Here is a 22,215-nt window from a genome sequence, read left to right as displayed (position 1 = left end):
ATATCACATGAGCTATGTTAAATTTATATTACTTTTTTAAAATAAAAAAATAAAAAGTCAAACATGTTAGAAATACTTCATTTGTACAATAGGAGGCGCTAGTAAAATAATGCTTTAAGTTTTTTGCAGGAAAATTTACATTAATGAACATGAAATTTCACCATTAAATAATAAGATAACCTACATAAGATATATATATAAAATACTTTCAGTAACACTTTATAATAACTGCATGCTACAAATCATTAGTTAAGCATTAGTAAATAGTCAATTCATAATTTATAAAGCATTGTCCCTACATTAATAGACATTAGTAAGCAGTTTATAAATACAGATATACATTTTTTATTCTTGATTTATAAGCATATCTATAATATGTTTAATTGTATTTTCATACTTTATTAATGATCAATTTATAATCTATAAATATAAATATAATACTATTAGTATTGCATTATTTACAAACTGAGTTGTCAGTGGTTCAATATATCAGGTCACATATGATTTATTTTTTTTAATTATTTTACTTTTTTTATTTTTTATATTCACTTTCTTCCCCTCCAAAACCCTTCCTTTCAGAAACCAACCACGGAACAACAACACCAAAATCTACATCGGCACCTACAACGCCAGGACAATATCCCGGGAAACAGATCTAGCTACCATCATCGCCGAGAAAGACAACATCCAGTGCGACATCCTGGGCCTGTGCAAGACACGGCGCCACAAGCCCATGCACATACGTTGGGAAGACGGGTCGACGGTGACACTGGGAGCTGGCGAAGGGGACAGGCTGGTCGGTGGCGTCGGCTTCATTGTCTCCAGACGATAGACGATGGGCGACGTCCATCGTCCTGGTCGACGTGACCAACCCACAAGTCAGCGTGCTCACCCTGGCGCTGACCAACAAGACGACCATCCGCATCGTGCAGGTATATGCACCGACCACAGCAGCTGAGGATGACGAGATCGAGCAGTTCTACGAGACCTGGTTGCTGACCGCGGCCGACAGGCAGAAGCTGGCAGTGACCGAACGCGCCCTTGAGCAGCGGATGGTCGGCGTCAAGAGGACGGACCACATCAGCAACGAGCTACTGAGGAAGACGAGCAAGGTCAAGGACGCCGTCAACCAGGCTGAACAGGCATAAAGAAGCGCTAGGCCGGACATGTGGCCAGGAGGTCGGACGGGCGATGGACGCGGGCCGTGACTGAATGGCTGCCACTCGACATAAAAAAAAGACCGCTCGGCCGCTCCGCAACCCGATGGCGGGACTCGCTCAGACAAGACATCGGCAGAGTCTGGCCAGGGACCGAAAAGCCAGACGAAGTTGTTGTGGCCTGCGTCGAAAGACCGAAATACAGGCCGATTGAAGATTCACTTTCTTGCTTTATTAAATTTTTTTTATTTTGTTGCCTTTTGTTGCTTATTTAGTTATTTGTTTATATATAAATTGCAGATGTTTATTTTTCATTTTATATGTGCAGATGTACAGTTACATTTTTTGCATCTTGAAATAAATATTTCTGTTCTGTATCACTCTGTGTTGTGTTTGATTCCTTTTTCTGTTTAGAAGATAACTGAGCCTTTAAATCTCCTTTGTAAAAGCTTTACAAGGCATAAATAGTCCTCACTTTAGATGAGCTCAAAAATAGTTAACTGACAAATACTAAATGTTTTATAACTACCTGAATTAATCATGAATTACAGTATGAATACTTGTAAATAAAGTATTTATTAACACACTAAGCAACTATTACTATATGTCTAAATAATAACATGAATAAATAGTTTATTAATAATTAACTTACACTTTCTAAATGATATTATGAACCACTGACAACTCCTAAAGAACTGGTTTGTAAATAAATGCAACACTTAATTTGGAAATGATAAATTGATCATTAATAAAGTATGAAAATACAATTATTATAAACATTATAGATATGCTTATAAATCAAGAATAAAGCATTTATAGCTGTATTTATAAACTGCTTACCAATGTCTATTAATGTGTCACGAACTGCTCCGAGACTCGAGAGTAGAGGATCCAAATGCAGCTTTTAATAAGGAAGGTCGTACAGGCGGGGTCAAACAGGGCAGACAGAGCAATGTAGATCACACAGCAAGGGTAATCCAGATAACAGGCAGAATTCGGGGCAGGCAGCAATAATCAAAAGTCCAAGAACAGTCCAAGTCAGGCCAGGCAGATAACAATCATACAAATGAGGAAACAGTCCAAGATCAAAAACCAGATAAACAAAACACAGAATAAACGCTCAGAAATGCAGTGTGACACAAACAAGACTTCGCAGGGAATGAATGAATGTACAAGGTATAAATAGACTGAGACTAACAGGGTAATAAGATACAGGTGAATGCAATCAATGATAATGAGTCCGGGCAGTGAGTTCTGGGAAATGTAGTGTGTGAGTGATAATAGTCTTATGTGGAGTGCCCTCTGGTGGCTCTCAAGGGCACTCCAGCTGGTGACCCTTACATAGCCCCCACTTTAAGGAGCGGATTCCAGACGCTCCCAAAACTGTCCAGGAGGGTGGTGGAGCGGAGGCGGACCCGGGGGCGGGATGGAGGGCCAGGCCCGTAGAGCGGAAGAGGACCTGGAGACGCAGGCTGTGCAGGCGACCGGGGCGGAGCAGGCTGTGCAGGCGGCCGGGGCGGAGACGACCCTTCGGGCGGCCGGGGCGGAGACGACCCTTCGGGCGGCCGGGGCACAGGAACAGACGCCGTGGCAGCGGTTATCTCAGTTGAGGGCTCAGGTTCAGGCGTGTCAGCGACCATCTCTGCTGAGGGCTCAGGCGATGTGGCGGCGGTCATTTCGTCTGGAGACACTGGCTCGGCGGCGGCCATCTTGTACGGAGACACTGGCTCGGCGGTGGCCATCTTGTACGGAGACACTGGCTCGGCGGCGGCCATCTTGTACGGAGACACAGGCGTGGAGTCGGCCATCTTGTCCGAAGACACAGGCGTGGAGTCGGCCATCTTGTCCGAAGACACAGGCGCAGAAAGAGGAAGAGGAACAGATTCAGGCTCAGTATCAGGATCAGATTCAGGCTCAGGAACAGATTCAGTCTCGGCGGGACGAGACTCTTGACGGGCGGACGTGACGTGACGTGAAGCTCAGTCTCTGGATCGGCTGACGTGACGTGAAGCTCAGTCTCTGGATCGGCTGATGTGACGTGAAGCTCAGTCTCTGGATCGGCTGACGTGACGTGAAGCTCAGTCTCTGGATCGGCAGAAGTGACGTGAAGCTCAGTCTCTGGATCGGCAGAAGTGACGTGAAGCTCAGTCTCTGGATCAGGATCAGCGCGCTCTGAGCTTGACGGGACCAGCGGCGGCAAGGGCTTTGAGCTGGGTAGGACCAGCGGTGAAGAGGACTCTGAGCTGGCTAGGACCAGCGGCGAAGACGACTCTGAACTGGACGGAACCAGCGGCGAAGAAGGCGGAGCGCTGGACGGGACCAGCGGTGAAGAGGGCTCAATGCTGGATGGGACCAGCGGTGAAGAGGGCTCAGTGCTGCACGGGACCAGCGGTGAAGACTTTGTGCTGGCGGGCATGACGCTTGCTGTCACAGACGCGGCGGGCATGGCGCTCTCAGTCTCAGGGGCGGCGGGCACAACGCATACTGCTTTGGTCTCAGCTGATTTGGCGTGAAGTGCGGGCTCGGCTGGACTGGCGTGAAGTGCTGGCTCTGGCTCGGCAGGACTGACGTGAAGCTCTGGCTTTGGCTCTGGCTCGGCAGGACTGACGTGAAGCTCTGGCTTTGGCTCTGGCTCGGCAGGACTGACGTGAAGCTCTGGCTTTGGCTCTGGCTCGGCAGGACTGACGTGAAGCTCTGGCTTTGGCTCTGGCTCGGCAGGACTGACGTGAAGCTCTGGCTTTGGCTCTGGCTGATCTGGGAATGCTGATGAATGTGGTGGACCAAGCTCCGTGGCCATTGCCTCTTGGAGTGTGATGCCCCTTCCCAAAAAAGGTTTAGGGGACATGTCCTCCTCAACCTCCCCAACAGTGAAGGAGGAACCACATAAAATTAGGGCATAGTCCAGAAAGTCTCTTAGACTGCAATTAAACTTCCCTTCAGGAAACCAAGATCTTATGGGCTCATTTAGTCCAAAACAGAAAATGTCCTTTAAAGCCACTTCATCAAATGGAACTTGAGAAGATAACTTACAAAACTGGTGAACATAGTCCTCAATAGGTAAGTCTCTTTGCTGGAAATGTAGTAGTTGGTCGACTGGGTCCATGGTTAGATTGGAAATGCTCATAAAAGCCGCTGGATCTGGGTATGGCGAAGTCTTCTGTCACGAACTGCTCCGAGACTCGAGAGTAGAGGATCCAAATGCAGCTTTTAATAAGGAAGGTCGTACAGGCGGGGTCAAACAGGGCAGACAGAGCAATGTAGATCACACAGCAAGGGTAATCCAGATAACAGGCAGAATTCGGGGCAGGCAGCAATAATCAAAAGTCCAAGAACAGTTCAAGTCAGGCCAGGCAGATAACAATCATACAAATGAGGAAACAGTCCAAGATCAAAAACCAGATAAACAAAACACAGGATAAACGCTCAGAAATGCAGTGTGACACAAACAAGACTTCGCAGGCAATGAATGAATGTACAAGGTATAAATAGGCTGAGACTAACAGGGTAATAAGATACAGGTGAATGCAATCAATGATAATGAGTCCGGGCAGTGAGTTCTGGGAAATGTAGTGTGTGAGTGATAATAGTCTTATGTGTAGTGCCCTCTGGTGGCTCTCAAGGGCACTCCAGCTGGTGATCGTTAAATAATGTAGGGACAATGCTTTATAAGTGATTAACTAACTATTTACTAATGCTTAGCTAATGATAGAGTGCAGTTATTATAAAGTGTTACCATACTTTCTTACAAAGTTTTTACAAATGGACAATGCCAAAACCAAATGAATCACAATTTCAGAGCAACTGTCACAAAAGGTGCCACCTACTGTACATCAATAGTTTCTTTAAATTTCACAAACGAATGTTTTGCTGGGAATATACTGATTATATTGACAACTCTTTGAAATAAAACGTGTAGGCTATGGATTTGTTAGGAGTTAAAAGAACGACACATATCACCTACATAAACACTTATTATATTAGACAGGGACCATTGTTGAATATTAATTCTTGTCTGATGTCTAAATAACAAACGAAGATGTTGCGAAGATTTTGCATCAAAAACTTTTGCATAGTCTCCTGGTGTTATGGAGACATTCACCATAAGTGAAAAAATGCATTTAAATTAAATAACTGGTCTACCATGCACATGCATTTGTGAATATAAGAATGTGTGAAGTATCTCGTCATCTTTCATCACTGTGAAGAGTGAGACTGCTAATCAGACTTTGGACTACACATTTACTCGACTAAAGCATAATTAATGAGTAAATGAGAACATTATGAGACATTAGGCTGTCTGAAGTCTTGAGGAAATTCTACATACTGTAATACCTTAAAATGTTTGGTAACACTTTACAATAAGGTTCATTAGTTAACTACATTAGTTAACATTAATTGATAATGAACTGCACTTATACAGCATTTGTTCATCTTTGTTAATGTTAATTTCAACATTTACTAACACTTTATTAAAATCTTGTTAACATTAGTTAATGCACTGTGAACTAACATGAACAAACAATGAACAGCTTTATTTTTATTAACTAACATTAACAAAGATGAACAAAAACAGTAATAAATGTATTGCTCATTGTTAGTTCATGTTAGTTAATACATTAACTAATGTTTAATAAAGGAACCTTATTGTAAAGTGTTACCAAATGTTTATTAATGTTTCCCTGATGAGGCTGCAAAGAGAAATCAACAGCATTGAAATATATGCACTTGTTTCAGTTAAAAGTTTGTGCTGATGTGTGATCCTGCATTATTGATGAAGTTTCTTATGGAAAACTCAGAGTCAAATTGCAGTGGACAACATCTTATTGTTTCAATGACCTGCTAAAGCCACATCATCTATTGTGAAGGTGCAGCAGGTGGTCTATGAACATGCTCTTTGTTGTTTGTGAACTTGAGCTGCTTTGGCACATTAGTAGTCCCATGGGATGGCTGATGGGATACATGATGCTAGCCTGGTTCCATCTTGAACTTTAACAAGGCTGATGGGAGATGGTCCTCTATGTTTTCTTTGTGTTTATATATAGAAAATAGTTTAGTTTAGTTTGTTTTTATTTGTATATATATCAGAGATGCTCACAAGTCTCTGAGCTAGAGTCCAAGTCAAGTCTCAAGTCTTTGAGCTGGAGTCCAAGTCAAGTCTCAAGTCTATTGTGGTTATAATAAGTGTTGCATAACGTACAGCGACCCACCCAGGCTACTTAGAACACTGCATAGCTATAAGGAATTCAAAGCATGTAATATGTTATTATGACTCCTTTATTTATTACAGTATCAGCTTTGATTTTGGTATATACTCAATGTAAACAGGCTATTGCAACATGACAAAAACACAAAGAATGCTTTACTTTTAAGTTAATATCTGTATTTTGCCTTGTAGCATGAACATACAGTACAGACCAAAAATTGAGTTTCTGAAGAAAAAGGACTCCCTTGTCTGTCGCTGAATTATAATGAAAGGCCTTGGCTCCTATTGTGCTGGCTCTGTGGGGCTATAAGACCAAATATATAAAAATGTTATACCTTACACTTACAGTACTAAAATTGACATACTCCTATTTAGTGCAAAACTGCAAAACATCACATTGTAGCTAAATGCAAAACACTATTGCAACGAACCAAATGATGTGAAATATACTATTATAAAAATATACTTTTATTGACCCCTTTCCGTGGATGAAAAACACTGATTGATCGATATCATGTATGAGGAATATACATTTCGGTAAGTTGTACTGTATCTTTCAACAGCGTCGTGTTTATTTACTATTAGCTAATAGAAAGGGTCGGTTCACGTGCCGTTAGGGATCTGTTTATATACTGTCTATGGATCTGTCACGTCACATTTACAAGCGCCAAAACGGTATTTATTGTTTGAATTTCGTAATAGAATTGACAGAATTTGAGAGCTGAGATTTTTTTTTTATATCATAAGTACCTGCTCTGTCTAGTCTGTCGTTCTCCGTGTCCTCTTTGCTTCGCGATTTTTCTGTGCGTGAGAAAATGGATGTGTGTCGTGAGAGCGTGTGAAAAGTGTCAATCGCGTGAGTCTCACGGTGAATGCGTGACAGTTGGCAGTTCTGTTGAAGTTTTTAAACCCAAAGCTTACGATGAATGGCACAGCAGCCAGTGGCCAGTGCAGTCGACATGTTTGTTGTCCTCTCATGTGTGGCCGCGCCGCAATTACGTAGGCAGGTTATAGGTAACGGAGGGAGGGGAATAACAGCGAGCTCGTCAGACGTTTCCTAATAATAAACATAGTTCACGAGTCCCGCAGCTCGAGTCCGAGTCGAGTCTGAAGTCTTTCGAGGACAGGTCTCAAGTCGAGTCTGAAGTCACGCTGTGTGCGACTTAAGTCGCACTCGAGTCCGAGTCTCAAACTCGAGTCCCCATCTCTGATATATATATATATATATATATATATAGCGCCCCCTAGAGCTAAACAATACCAGAACAGGGCAACTAACATCTACCTAGGTCCGGGGTGTGGTCTGCCTTGAGTGACTCACAAAGGAGTTATTATTGAGTTGAACAGTTGACAGTTTTATTGCCTCAGGGAACACAACAATGAACACAGTTCTGTAAAGTACCAAGAATGAAAATAAAATAAACAAAAATAGAGCTCTTTCAATAATAAAAGAAAAGAAAATGTTAGTGGGAGCTGACACTTCAGCTCAGTGCTCCTTTAAGTTGAGGAGTATGAAATTGAGTTCAGAGTTCAGTTCCTGGTCCTTTTGTGTGTGTAAAGTCCACTACTACTACCCGGGTAGAGTTAATAGCGTAAGTGTATTCTTATTTGTATCCTGTCTGCACGAAACTAGTCCGACGTTCTCGGTGGCTGGTCCCACGGCTGGCCACACCGTTCTCACGACCATCCACCGTCACTCTGGGCTGGGCTCGCCATCTTTGATTCATCTATTTCTCTCGTAGTGGTCAAAATAACAAAAAAACAACCTACACAATCAGTGTAAAGTAGTAAGTTATTCTGTTCTATTTCTCCATTTCAAACATGAGATCTCATTAACTTATTTCTTCCATTTAGTGCATCTTACAGCGTATGACCAATGGCTAAAGACATACCTTGCTTACAGTAAAATAAATTACAGAGCGAATTGCTCATCCATAATCTCTGGCTCATTTCCTTCAATCATCTCAGGAGGTGTCCCAACAGGTTCTGCAGGTGACTCAGGGGGACTGCCTTCAATAGGCTCATCCTGAGGCTGGGAGTTTGAGGAGGTCATTGGCATGGCTGGTAAATTGTTACCCCCTGCGGCTGGAGTTACAGTGGTTTGCTGCCTCCTGGGAATTTCATACACCTGAAAGAACCTTTCCTCAGGAATGACAGAAAGCTGGGTAGGACAAAAGGGTGAATCATCCTCAGACTCTGAGTGCTCTTCAAGTGGCTGAGTTTGACTACGCCTAGTTCTTGGCCGGCGGGCCTTTGGTTCGGGCTGTTCCGTTTCCTCAGTTTCGGATAAGTCACCGCAAGGGAGTAGGAGATCCCTATGTAGGGTGCGACTGGGACCATCTCCGTTCAGGGGGTGCACTGTGTACACAGGTAAGTCGCCCATCTTTTTCAGAACTTTGTACATAGTGGGCTCCCACTTATCCGCAAGCTTGTGTTTGTTTCTCAACCGCAAGTTCCTTACTAACACTTGGTCACCTTCCTCTAGCGTTGATTCTCTTACTGCTTTGTCAAAGCAACGTTTGTTTCTCTCAGCAACCTTTTGTGAATTCCTGGTGGCGATCTGATAACTCTCCTCAAGGCGTGCTTTCAGGTTTCTCACATACTGAGAGTGAGATTTAGGAGCACCATCTTTAACAGGTAAGCTAAAGGCAATATCGACTGGTAACCTTGGCTGGCGCCCGAACAGCAACTCATACGGACTGAAGCCGGTAACCTCGTTCTTGGTGCAATTATAAGCATGAGTTAGGGGTTTTACATAGTCACGCCAGTGATTTTTATCCTTTTCTCTCAAGGTTCCTAACATGCCTAGCAGTGTTCGGTTGAATCGTTCGACCGGGTTTCCCCTCGGATGATAGGGACTTGTGCGTACTTTGGTAATGCAGGCTAGGGTACAGAGCTCTTTGATGAGTTGAGACTCGAAATCCCTGCCCTGATCACTAAGCAGACGCTCTGGAAACCCGTAGTGCACCAAATACTGCTCCCAAAGACACTTTGCAACTGTTGTAGCCTTCTGGTCTTTGGTTGGTATGGCAACAGCATACTTGGTAAAGTGATCTGTTATGACCAAGATGTCTTTGGTGTTGCGACTGTCAGGCTCCAAAGACAAAAAGTCCATGCATACCAATTCCATGGGACGAGTTGTCTGGATATTCACAAGAGGTGCTGATTTCTCAGGTGGTGTTTTTCTTCTTACACAACGTCCACATGACTTGATCTTTTTCTCCACATCAGTAGCCATCTTAGGCCAGTAAAATCTTGATCGGGCCAAGTCGAGAGTTCTTTCCAAACCCATATGCCCCATATCGTCGTGGAGGCATGTAAGAATAGCGGACCTTAGGAGCTCGGGAGCCACAAATTGGTAAGTGGTGTCGTCTTCTGATTGGCGGGTTCTGTAGAGGAGACCATTTCTCAACTCCAACCGTTTCCATTCCTTAAGCATTAACTTAAGTTCCAGAGAATCAGGACTGGGATTGGGGTTTGCTTCATCTCCAAGCTCCAACAGGTTGACAACATGACCGATGACCGGATCAGACCTCTGATGTTGCTTGAGTTCTGCCTCACTGAACGTAGGTATGGTAGAACAACCCAGCGCTTCCTCATCTGCATAGATGTCAGGCACTGCGTCCGTGTGAAGGGCAAGGGACTCTACCAAGGTGATAGAAGGTAGGTTGTTGTCAGCCTCCCTTAAAAGATGGCGGTGCCACAAGACATTGACTGTGTCAGCTGGAATGTCTGCTCGGGCAGGAGATGAAGACAGATGGTGAGAAGCAAATTGTTTAATTCGCTCTCTTTCCTCAAGAGAAACATTGTCATCGGCCAGAGTGTCACAGGGCCGCCTGGAAAGGCCGTCTGCGTCTTGGTTGCTTTTCCCAGCCCGATACTTTATGTTAAAGTCGAAGGTGGAAAGTGTAGCTAGCCAGCGATAACTGGCAGCATCAAGTTTAGCTGACTTTAGCACATATGTTAACGGATTGTTGTCTGTTACAACCGTGAATGTTTTTCCATAGAGGTAGTCTTGGAACTTTTCCACAATGGACCACTTCAAAGCTAGAAATTCCAGCTTATGGGCTGGATACCGCTTTTCACTTGGCGAAAGCCCTCTGCTAGCATAGGCGATTACTCGCATTTCACCATCCTGTTCTTGGTACAGGGCAGCCCCTAGACCAGAAGTGCTTGCGTCTGTATGAAGAACATACGGTAGTTTTGGATTAGCGAATCCAAGTACTGGTGAGGAGGTGAGTTTGTCTATAATCGCCACAAAAGCTTCTTGGCAAGCAGGTGTCCACCGGTCGGCAAAGGGTTCTTTGGGGTTGAAGAACCTCCCAGGGCATGGTGTTACTTTTCTACCCTTCCTGTAAGGTAGGTAACCCCCGGTGAGGTCATTCAAGGGTTTGACTATTTTGGAATAGTCCTTTATGAACCGGCGATAATACCCTGCGAAGCTAAGAAAGGACTTGAGCTCGCTGAGGGTTTGTGGTCTTGGCCAAGTGCGGAGTGCACTGACCTTTTCAGGATCAGTCTCCACCCCTTTGCTGGAACAATGTGCCCTAGATAGCGCACTGAGCTTTGGAAGAACCGACACTTTGCTGGAGAAAGTGTCAAGCCATTTTCTCTCAATTGCTGAAGGACATGTAAAAGTCTGGTTTCATGTTCTTCTAATGTACTTGAAAACACAATGACGTCATCCAAGAACACAAGTACTTCCTTCAGATGGAGACTGCCCATACACCGCTCCATTAATCGTTGGAAAGTACTAGGAGCGTTGGTGATGCCTTGGGGCATACGGTTGAACTCGTAAAAACCCAAAGGGCACACAAAAGCAGTCTTAGGCTTGTCACGTTCCTCCATCTCAATCTGATAATAACCAGACTTGAGATCCATTACTGAAAACCACTTGGATCCAGCAAGGGCTGAGAATGCTTCCTCAAGGTTAGGGAGAGCATATGCGTCTCGTATCGTCAACGCATTTAGCTTGCGATAGTCAATGCAAAGGCGGACCTCTCCATTTTTTTTCCGGAACACCACGATTGGCGATGAATAAGGGGACTCTGATTCTTGAATCACTCCTGCATCAAGGAGTGTTTTCAGATGTTTCCGTACTGCCTCATAATCGTTTGGGTTAATTGGTCTGGACTTTTGTTGAAGGGTGTTTCATCTTTCAGGTTTATGTGGTGCTTCACTTTGGATGCGTGTTCAAAATCGAGATCGTGTTGGGCGAAAACATCAGCATAAGCATGTAGACTCTGGGTTATCCTATCCTTCCACTCTTTTGGGAGAGGGGAGTCACCAAAGTCAAATGTTAGTTTTTCCTTGGTAGGTTTACTGACTGACTGAGAAGTGACAGTGCAACATTTCACAGGATCAACATTCTTGTTTGAAGCAGGTAAGCTGTCATAGATCTCCTCAGGAGTGAAAAGCTCAGCAAGGACACAGTTGGAGGGGAGTGTCACGTCATGCTCAGTTTCATTCCTAATCCACACAGGTAATTTGTGGGGGTTCTGCTTAGGCAAGGTGACAAGACAGCACTCCACAAAGATTCCACCCGGCAGAATAGATAATGTTGGCTGTTCAACCACTGCGCATTCTTCAAAAGAACTAACCTTGACATTGCCCTCAAGAAGGACTCTCCCTTGAGCGGGTATCACTGGCTGCACTTTGTCGTTAAAGGTCACTAAACCCATTCTCCCTGAAGAGCTCACTTCTCTCCTGAGCTTAAGTGTGCGAAGGAGTTGTCTATAGCCATAGACAGAAGACAGGTCGTTTGGGTTTTTTCCGTGACAATGTTCATCATACAAGACATCAAGTGCATTTTTCCCAACCAGTACAGGTAAGTCATAGTTAATGCGTAAGTCTGGAACTACTAGCGCTAAAGTAGAAACTTCAGGTTCAGTTTCAACAAAGCTCTTTGGAAACTTGAGGATGAGCGGTATGTAGCCCAAGTACGGAACATTTTGGCCACTAGCACCCTCAACGTCCAGACCGTCAATGGGCTGAATGGGGTGTTCTGAAAGATTGCTGTTGTAGAAGGAAGCAGATACAGTGGTCACTTGAGACCCAGTGTCAAGGAGGCAATTACAGTTAACCCCTGACACAATAACATCAGCTGTACATTTCTGTCCTACAAGTCCTTTAAGTAGCTTAATTTGGCGCTCCACTTTGTGAGGGTTACTGGAGGCTTTAGGGTTTTGTTTTGGGACATTCATACTTTATTTCAGTTCCTGATAGTCCCTCCTCAGAAACTGAGTTCAGTTTAAAGCATGCCTGTTTTGTTCTTCCCAGGCTTGCTGTTTTTGTCTCAACTCTTTACGTTTTATCTCAACTAGCTCAGGATTTGGTTCGTTACTGCAGGAGGATGCAATGTGGCCCTCCTCGCCACACTTGAAACAATATCCTGGGCGAGGCTTTCTTGTGAGCTTTGACTCACCTGAGGATGAGGACTTTTCTTCAGTTGAGGCCTTGGTTTTAGACTTTAACTTCTGGCTTGGCTTAGCAGAAGCCTCTCTTGAGCTGCTGCTTAAAGATGCTTTCAAAGAAGCTATTTGGGCCTGTAGCTTTGCAAGTTGCTTTTCCAGCTTAGGTGCATTGATGGGGGATGCCCTATCTTCAGCGGTTTCTGTGTCTATGTCATAAGTGCCATGGTCTCCTACCGAAAGAGAATTTGACTGGGCTTTGGATTTAGGAACCCCCAAGTGCTGTCTCATGCGGCTGGACTTAGCAGCTTGGCGGTCCTCCTCAGTACGTAGCAAAAGAAGTAACTCAGAAAACGGGGGCGGGTTGTTTTTCTTCTGCTCAAGCTGGAGACTTGTGATTAGGCTGTTATTCCAGCAACCTCTACAGAATTGCTTGAGCAGTTGACGCTCTGACTCACTGGCCGCAATGCCACCTCTCTTGACTACTTGACTCAGGGCTGTCTGCAGACGTTGCAGATACCCAGAAGGCCTTTCGCCCAAGTTCTGATTGGTGTTCAGGAATTTTGCAAAGAGTTCATCCCCATCGTCGACAGTACCATAGGCAGAGTCGAGAAGGCAAAGGTAGTCATGGGGAGTAGAGTTAGGCCCAAGGTGCTTAACCACATTAGCAGCAGGCGGAAGAAGGCTCTCCACTATCTTCCTGACAGTGTGTTTGTCAGACACGGTGGCATCTGTGAGGTGGAACTCAACATTGTTGCGCCATGTGTCATAGTCAGACTCCAAATAGGGACAAGGGACCTTTCCTGAGAACGGTCTGAGTTTGGTATGGCCATGATTCTGAGAAGATATGTCGCTATTCTTAATGACATGTATAGGGGGTGGTGGTGGCGCAATGGATAAGACACATGCCTTTGGTGTGAGAGACCCGGGTTCGAATCCACTGTGAGACACCAATGTGTCCCTGAGCAAGACACTTAACCCCTAGTTGCTCCAGAGGCGTGCGACCTCTGACATATATACCAATTGTAAGTCGCTTCGGATAAAAGCGTCAGCTAAATGAATAAATGTAAATGTAAATGTTCGACCACTACCTTCTGCACTTCGGGAGTGATGAGCTGCTCTGAAGGTAAGTAGAGGGTTTGTTTCCCATGTGAGGGTGATGGTGATGCCCCTGCACCTGCAGCAAATGGAAATGAGTCACGTGCATGGGGGTGGATCAGATCACTATCTATTTTCATAGGAGGTTGGTTAACATTGGCAGGGGGTTCAGTTTGGTCTGGGCTACTAGCAGGCTGGGGTTCCTGGCTAACATTTGGCACATTTAATTCAGCTCATCTATCAAAACCTTCTCAAAGTCTGCTCCACTTAGCTTAGCAATATACCTCAGCTCAGTTAAGTAAGACTGGGTTAAGCTTGAACTTTTGTCAGCAGCATACAACTCAGAGAGAAGCCGAATATGGTGGACAACATTTGGGTTACTACTGGGTCTTTTACACGGCAAGGTTTCCCGAAGGAACTGAACGGCTTCGCCAGACTTGAATTCCACAATGGGCTGTGTCTTTAAACTGGGGCTCAGAGCTAGTCACCTGAATTATCCTTCCAATTGAACCAAACTGCCCTAAATACTCCATAACTTCATTGTCTGCCTCATCACCAGTTATACCTCCTACTAAGACAGAATCAGGTACTTTTACGTTTTGGGACTGAATTACATCCATATTTACCCTTTGACAGCAAGATAAATTCAGGAAAATTACCAATGTTCACAGATGGAATGCAATAGAAGTGCCAAACTGTTCAACTTTCACTAAATAAGGACTCAAAACCACTCCTGGCTGGCTCGCCAAGTTTTGTGTAGCGCCCCCTAGAGCTAACCAATACCAGAACAGGGCAACTAACATCTACCTAGGTCCGGGGTGTGGTCTGCCTTGAGTGACTCACAAAGGAGTTATTATTGAGTTGAACAGTTGACAGTTTTATTGCCTCAGGGAACACAACAATGAACACAGTTCTGTAAAGTACCAAGAATGAAAATAAAATAAACAAAAATAGAGCTCTTTCAATAATAAAAGAAAAGAAAATGTCAGTGGGAGCTGACACTTCAGCTCAGTGCTCCTTTAAGTTGAGGAGTATGAAATTGAGTTCAGAGTTCAGTTCCTGGTCCTTTTGTGTGTGTAAAGTCCACTACTACTACCCAGGTAGAGTTAATAGCGTAAGTGTATTCTTATCTGTATCCTGTCTGCACGAAACTAGTCCGACGTCCTTGGTGGCTGGTCCCACGGCTGGCCACACCGTTCTCACGACCATCCACCGTCACTCTGGGCTGGGCTCGCCATCTTTGATTCATCTATTTCTCTCGTAGTGGTCAAAATAACAAAAAAAACAACCTACACAAGCAGTGTAAAGTAGTAAGTTATTCTGTTCTATTTCTCCATTTCAAACATGAGATCTCATTAACTTATTTCTTCCATTTAGTGCATCTTACAGCGTATGACCAATGGCTAAAGACATACCTTGCTTACAGTAAAATGAATTACCACATGTAATGGCAACTGGTATTTTAGCACTAAATACATATCATGAACTTTTACATATCAACAATTTGTACTTAACATTTACAAATTAATTATTTATCACCACATTTATATGTGACATATTCCTTAACTGCTTTTAAGGTAACACACATCTTAATATTGACGCTTTTCAACATGAATTGAATTAAATTATCAGTGTTAACACATTTAACATGTACATTGAAATAAACCAAATCAAACACTGTAGTTGGCTACAGATCATTAATGTGTCATTAGTATTTAACTCCATTAACTGAACGTTTTAATACCAACAAAAATGTATGTGTTGCACTTTAGTTTCAAACACTTCCACCAAGCTATAAATCCTCCTTAATACAATACAAACTATTAGCTTGGCACTTAGCAATTAATGATTAATGGTTAGCGATTAGCTAGCGATCTTTTGAGAGCATAAATACAATGATACAATATGCACCAAAGTACACTGAAACATTAGACAACAGTCTTATAACCCCGATTGGTTTTTTATGTTAAGTATCTGAACTTTACAGTGGTTTTTCTGCTCACTGTGGTTAACAACATGCTAGCAAAAGAAATGTTTAAACTCACCGGAGTTTCAAACAGCAACAACCTGACCGAGGCTGCTCCTCTCGTGCTCACAGTTGATGCTCTACTAATGAAGGAGCTAATCAGTGTAGATACGTGTATATAATCAAAGTTTCACACTATTATGTTGAGTTACATACCAGCAATTGTTCACAGCTTGCACGCGGTTTCAGGACGTTTCAGGAAGAGATCTACCAAGACATGAAAACTGCGTGTAGCACTCTCTACTGTTTATGACGCTCTAGTGTATTGCGCTCTCTGGTGGGGCAACATAGAACTACACCTCTAAACAACATATATGGTTTTAGTAGCCCTGTTTCATATGGGTTATATATATATATATGCTTATTATTACTCAGTACTTAAATATATAATTACACCATAACAACAACACCTTAAAATAAAGTGTAACCAAAAAAACTTAATGTCTGCTAAATTGGAACAACTAATTTTGTACTTAATGCACTTTAGCTATACGGAAATGGTGCTGAGGTCCAACTAAAGATATTCTTATATTTGACTGTGCTAAAGTGGAACTATTTCAAGTACTGTATATATATAGGTACACTTTAAATATCTTGCATTTAAAGACTGGTATTATATAGAAATACTGTCCATACTAATAGTGATATTAAACTCATTTTAGGCTTAATATTAAGAAATGAGCATTGTGCAATAAAGAGGTACTCCAAACAAATTAATTATAACATTTATATCAGTAAGTCTCAAGCGATATGTCAGTAAATATGTTAATGGATTTGTAGTATACTTAGTATGAAATAAATGCATATTTATCATATAAATCATATAAATATTTTTAATACATTTTGGGATAGTTTTTTTTTTCCACTAGGGTATTTTGTCCACTTTTTTTTTTTGACCATCACTGTTGAAATATCTTGGGAAGTCAGAATGTTCCCAGTCAGGAGATTTATATGATGCATCATGCAGGTAGTGGCTCTATCAGCGGCTTGTCTCCTTTGCGTGCTGCCATGATCACACCAACATACAAGAACTGTAATGTCAGCAACAGATTTACATGCTAACTGTAATAATTTGGTGTGGTGGTAAGACAGCATTCAGCAGAGAGAGTGAGAATCCAAACGCAGTTTATTAATAAATATAATCCAAGGTCATAGACCATACCAGGCAGAGGGTCAAGCACATGTAATCAGTCCGAACACAAATGCAATCCACTGAGGCAGACAGGAACAAGAAATCCAAAACTCAGGAACAAATAAATATAAAGAAACCAGGAACTGCTCAAAATGCTGACAGAAAGTGAGAACCAAATTAAACAAACAAACAAGACTTCATACTGAATGAAGGTGTAGCAGACTTCAAGTGGTAACCACAGGACACCATGGAAACACGACCACACAACGACTGAAGTGATGATACTCGGAGCGGTTTATTCACCTTAAACAGAGTAGTGAGGTACAATTAGGGACATGCCAGAAGGCCTACTCTCTCATTCCTCCGCTTCCCCGTCTGCATACACCATGCATCTGAGCGCGAACGCTTAAAGGAGAAGCGATATAGCATTTAACATGTAAATGATGGTGCTGAATTACCCCACATAACAGGACAGCACTCATAGGAAACATAGATGGAAATTAAATAACACATTTGAGAAAGTTAACATACAAACATGTTATAAATTCACTTAAATGCACATATGAATGTACTTTGAACTGATTGTTGAACTACTGTGTGTATAATAAAGTTCCTTTTTTACAGTCTCATTGTATGAAAATATACCACAAGACATTTAGTCTAGTGTATACTGGAGGTACACAACTATCAAGTTAAACTCACACATTACATAGTAAACAGTCAAATAAATGGAAAACAAATAGAAAAAAGAAACATACCTTAAACAGAGTAGTGAGGTACAATTAGGGACATGCCAGAAGGCCTACTCTCTCATTCCTGCATTGAAAGACGCACGTGAAAATGAGGCTCTAACTTTGACACGGTTAAAAGAGCAACTTACAAAGAAAATAATCGAATCACACTGATACACATTATGACATAACCTCTTAAAAGTGTTTTGACATCATAAATAAAGTGATTTCGTAACAGAAAATCAGTTAATACAAGACAAAGGCCTCGTTTACACTGCAGGTCTTGATGCCCAATTCTGATTTGTTGCCTATATCCGATTTTTTTGACTGTCTGTTTACACATTCTTTAAATTGTGACCCATATCCGATTCATGTGTTTACACTTGCCATATAGGCTACTATCTGAAACATATCGCGCATGCTTAAAGGGTTAAATTCTCTTGCACAAATAGACGAACACAAAATATGTTTCATGCTCTGCGATATGCAAAGTTGCCAAACACCACTTTTGAATAAGAAACAATGTCTATAAAACTCGTTAAAACTCCACGAATCACAAGCGTGTCGGTGAGAACACTCGTTAAAACAACATACACACAGCCGAACTTGACTGCACATCACATATTTGACATTATTGATACTGCTTTCATTCGTAATGCAACGGACCGATCTACGGCACATACATTAAGGGCTGTTCACTGTTATACAATAAAGAGCCTGCACAGCGACAAGAAATAGAAATTAACACAAAAAAAACTGCCTAGAGCCTGTACTTACACAACACTGACAGGAGTTGCGCTCAGGAGTAGAGCAGCTGTGAACAATTTTCTTTTTTGAGCGGCTGCGGACAAATTCTTTCTATGCACACACAATATTACATCACAATCTGCGCGTATGTTTTAAAAATATAATTGAATATGTAAATAGTCCTAGCACTTTTTAAATTTAAATAGCCCACTTAAAGCGTTTATTACAAATAAATTACTAATTGCTTGAAATGAATAAATGTAAATTAACAAAAATTTTCGTTAAATTTACAGTCATATGAAAACACTTCCTGTGACCCTCTCCACATTCCTCTCCTACGATGACAACGTTTCGTCGGGCCATCCGTCCCTTTGCAGATCTGCGTCGGGGTTTCTCTCGTCATTAAACCGCGGAGACGTTGCCTAATGCCTCAGAAAATCCGATCTTCCTGTTTACATGACAGTCGCATTGGCACATATCCGATTTATTTCCACATATGAATGAGGCCTGAAACCGATCTGGAAATATCCGAATGCATGCGTTTTTTTCTTGTTTACACTGTCATAGAACACATCCGATCTGTGTCACATGTGAGCAAAAAATCGGAATTGGGTCACATTTCACTGGCAGTGTAAACGGGGCCAAATAGGAGAGAGAAAAACTACCTCCGCTTCCCCGTCTGCATACACCATGCATCTGAGCGCGAACGCTTAAAGGAGAAGCGATATAGTTTCCGTTGGTGTCCCACTAATTAATGCCCCACATAAAACAATTGATAGGAACTCTCGATCGGAACCATTGAAAATAATACATTGAAAACAAGTTTTGCTGAAGTTAACAGTTTATACTACATTTCTTATTACACATAAAAAATTGAATAAAATAAAACTCAAATGCCTAAATTGACCAGCTACAAAGGCAAAAGGCCTTTAAATAGACAGGGTGAAGATCAAATGAAACAAGACACAGCTGAAACAGATAAACTAATAATGAGCAGAGTGAGGGACTAGGGTGCCATCTGTTGGTACATGGCAGCTGACAGATGTAACACTAACAGTTGATGGACAGCTACTCTCATGTGAAATGCATGCAGAGCGTATCCATCGACTGAACATTAGCGAACTCTGTCTGTCTGTTTTACGCGTTGTTTTTTTAAATGCGTCGTCAGATTTGAGATTAAACGCGGTGCAAGTGCGAACCATAGGTGGAGTCTGGTTCCATTTTTTACAGAGGACCGTTACACACACACACACACACCTCAAAAAAATTAAATATGGCTGTTGTTGATCCAAAGAATTTTAACTATGTTCAAATTAAATAATGCTCTTATGTTTGTGCATTAAAACTAAAACAGCTCTGTTGACAGATTAGAAAAAAGTAATTTCTCAAATTTACACAACTCACTTAAGTTAAATGAACGAAATGCAGTTGTTAGCTCTGCAGTACCGCACTTTGGTCAACAGGTGGAGCTATTTGCGCATGCGCAATTATTTCAAAGCACGTTCAATGCATCGCAAGAGAATGTCTAATATGGCGAGAAGTTTCACTCTCAGTACACTTCCGGCTTCTGAACTGATTGCAGTTCCACTCTGATTCCATATGAGGGCGCTCACAGGACGAGTGCAGAATGAATGGAGGTCTATGGAGATATTGCTCTCAAAATCCACTTTTCTCAGGATATAATTTTTTGTCGAGTAATTTTAATGTTGTTTTCGAAAGGGGATGCAAAAAAATTACACATTGCTGGGTGTTAGATTTTTTTGAGTCACTTATTTGCTTTAAAAAGTCTTTTAAAGTGTCAATGACGTCATACACATTGTACGACCAGAGATACTGCTTTACGGCGATCCTTCAGTCACTTTGGTGCTTTCGCGCTCTGCACTTTCTTTTCTCTCGAGGCATCGACAACACAGCTGTCACAGGTAAATACACGTGCTAGAAGAGTTTTTGTTTTGTTTGTTTCTGGTCCCGCTTCGGATGCCACGATGCCATCAAGCTGTATCTCTGGTCGTAATCAGTCCTTCACTGACCAATCAGCGTTCATTAGCAGAATGCTAGTGTGTTATGGGCAACAACAACTCAACCTGTAAGAAATCGAAAGGACATAAGTTCTCGTTCATTCAACTTTCGACCTATAACCCATGTTGAATTTACAAAACCTACAATCAAATCTTAGATTTCTCAACAGCAATCGGGTGAAAGAGACAAATTTAGCCGTCTAGCCCCATTGACTCCCATTCATTTTGCACTCATGGCGAGCGCCCCCAGTGGAACTCTGGTGGAACTACAACCAAAATTCGGTACAATAGGACTTAATAGGGAGTGGGCAGGCTCTCCGTAGACGGGCTCTCTGGCATCGCTCATCTTTTAGTACTCCTCCATTTTGTGGGAATCAAATCATGCTGAAACGGAGGATGCAATCAACATTTTGTATTTATCTGGACAAACAGGTGAGTTTTTTTTTTTACTTTCTATCCTTTAATATTGAGGCTGTCTCTAAATTAGAATAGTTAATCGCTGTTTTTGTTGGTATTTTATTGAAGTTGCTGTATTCCTCAAGTGGTTCTGACCTTGTTGTTATAGTGTTTTTTTAGCTCTTATGTGATCTTTTAAACTCGCTGAACTTATTTAAATTCACCCATACAAAAAATGGCAAATTACCTTATTTTTTATTAAATTGCTAGCTAAGAAGAGTTTATCCATGTTGTGCCCCAAGCAGTTTTATCAAGTTTTAGTATCAAATTTAATAACCGCCTTAATGTTGAGCATTTTTATTTAATGTCAAATAGTAACTGAAACTTTTGAAGAACAGAATAACACATAGGCCAATGGCACTAAGCACGTTTGACACTGACTTGAATAAGATGGCATCTTGCGTAAGCTTGTTAGGTTATCCAAAATAATTTTACTACAGTTTAGTAGTCGGCAACCTAGATTTTTTTTTGTATTATTATTATTTGATGACTCACATCTTCATTTTTTGTTTCCTCAGAATTTTGGAGTCCTACATGTGAAATGTGCAGAGATTGTGGCTCTTCTCACACATCCAGATGGATGGTCTGTGTCCATGGACCACATGGACACAGACACAGTTTTAAAACATGGAATTCGCTGTTGTCCCACTTATGCTCGATACTTATGCAGGTTGTCAAGGTGCTGATGGACAGAACATTTACGCACAGGAGGCATGAGATGATCGAAGATTTGCATTTCATTGCTGAATTTAAAAACAGATAGCCAGCACTCTTTAGAGGTAAGTCTTTATAATGTAATGTCTGCTGTGATGAATTACTTGGATGGTTATTGTATGCAATTCAAAATTATAAATTGAAGTCTTTTAGATGTAATTCAGGTAAATGCTGTTAAAGAAATAGCTACTGTAAGTGTTGGTGTATGATATTGTAAAGACTCACACATTTATCAGCAACCAACTTGATTTGTCCTTTTTGATCATTTCTGAACCCAGCTCCTCAAAAATTTAAAAAAGACAGGAGGAACAGCGGCACAGAAGATCATAAGCATCCTATCAGTTATGGATCTGCTATGTTCTGCTAAATTCATCATCATTTTAAATCTGACAATAATTCACTATAGATTCAAATAGTATACCCAAAGATGAAAATTCAGTCATTATTTACTCAGCTTCATGTCACCGAATCCCTTTTGTTTTTCGCTTTTCTAACTAAAAAGGTGAATTATGGCCAGTTTGTC

Source organism: Leuciscus leuciscus (genome assembly GCF_965113295.1).
Source record: "Leuciscus leuciscus genome assembly, chromosome: 2".
Classification (NCBI taxonomy): Eukaryota; Metazoa; Chordata; class Actinopteri; order Cypriniformes; family Leuciscidae; genus Leuciscus; species Leuciscus leuciscus.
Note: the sequence above shows the minus strand (reverse complement) of the source record.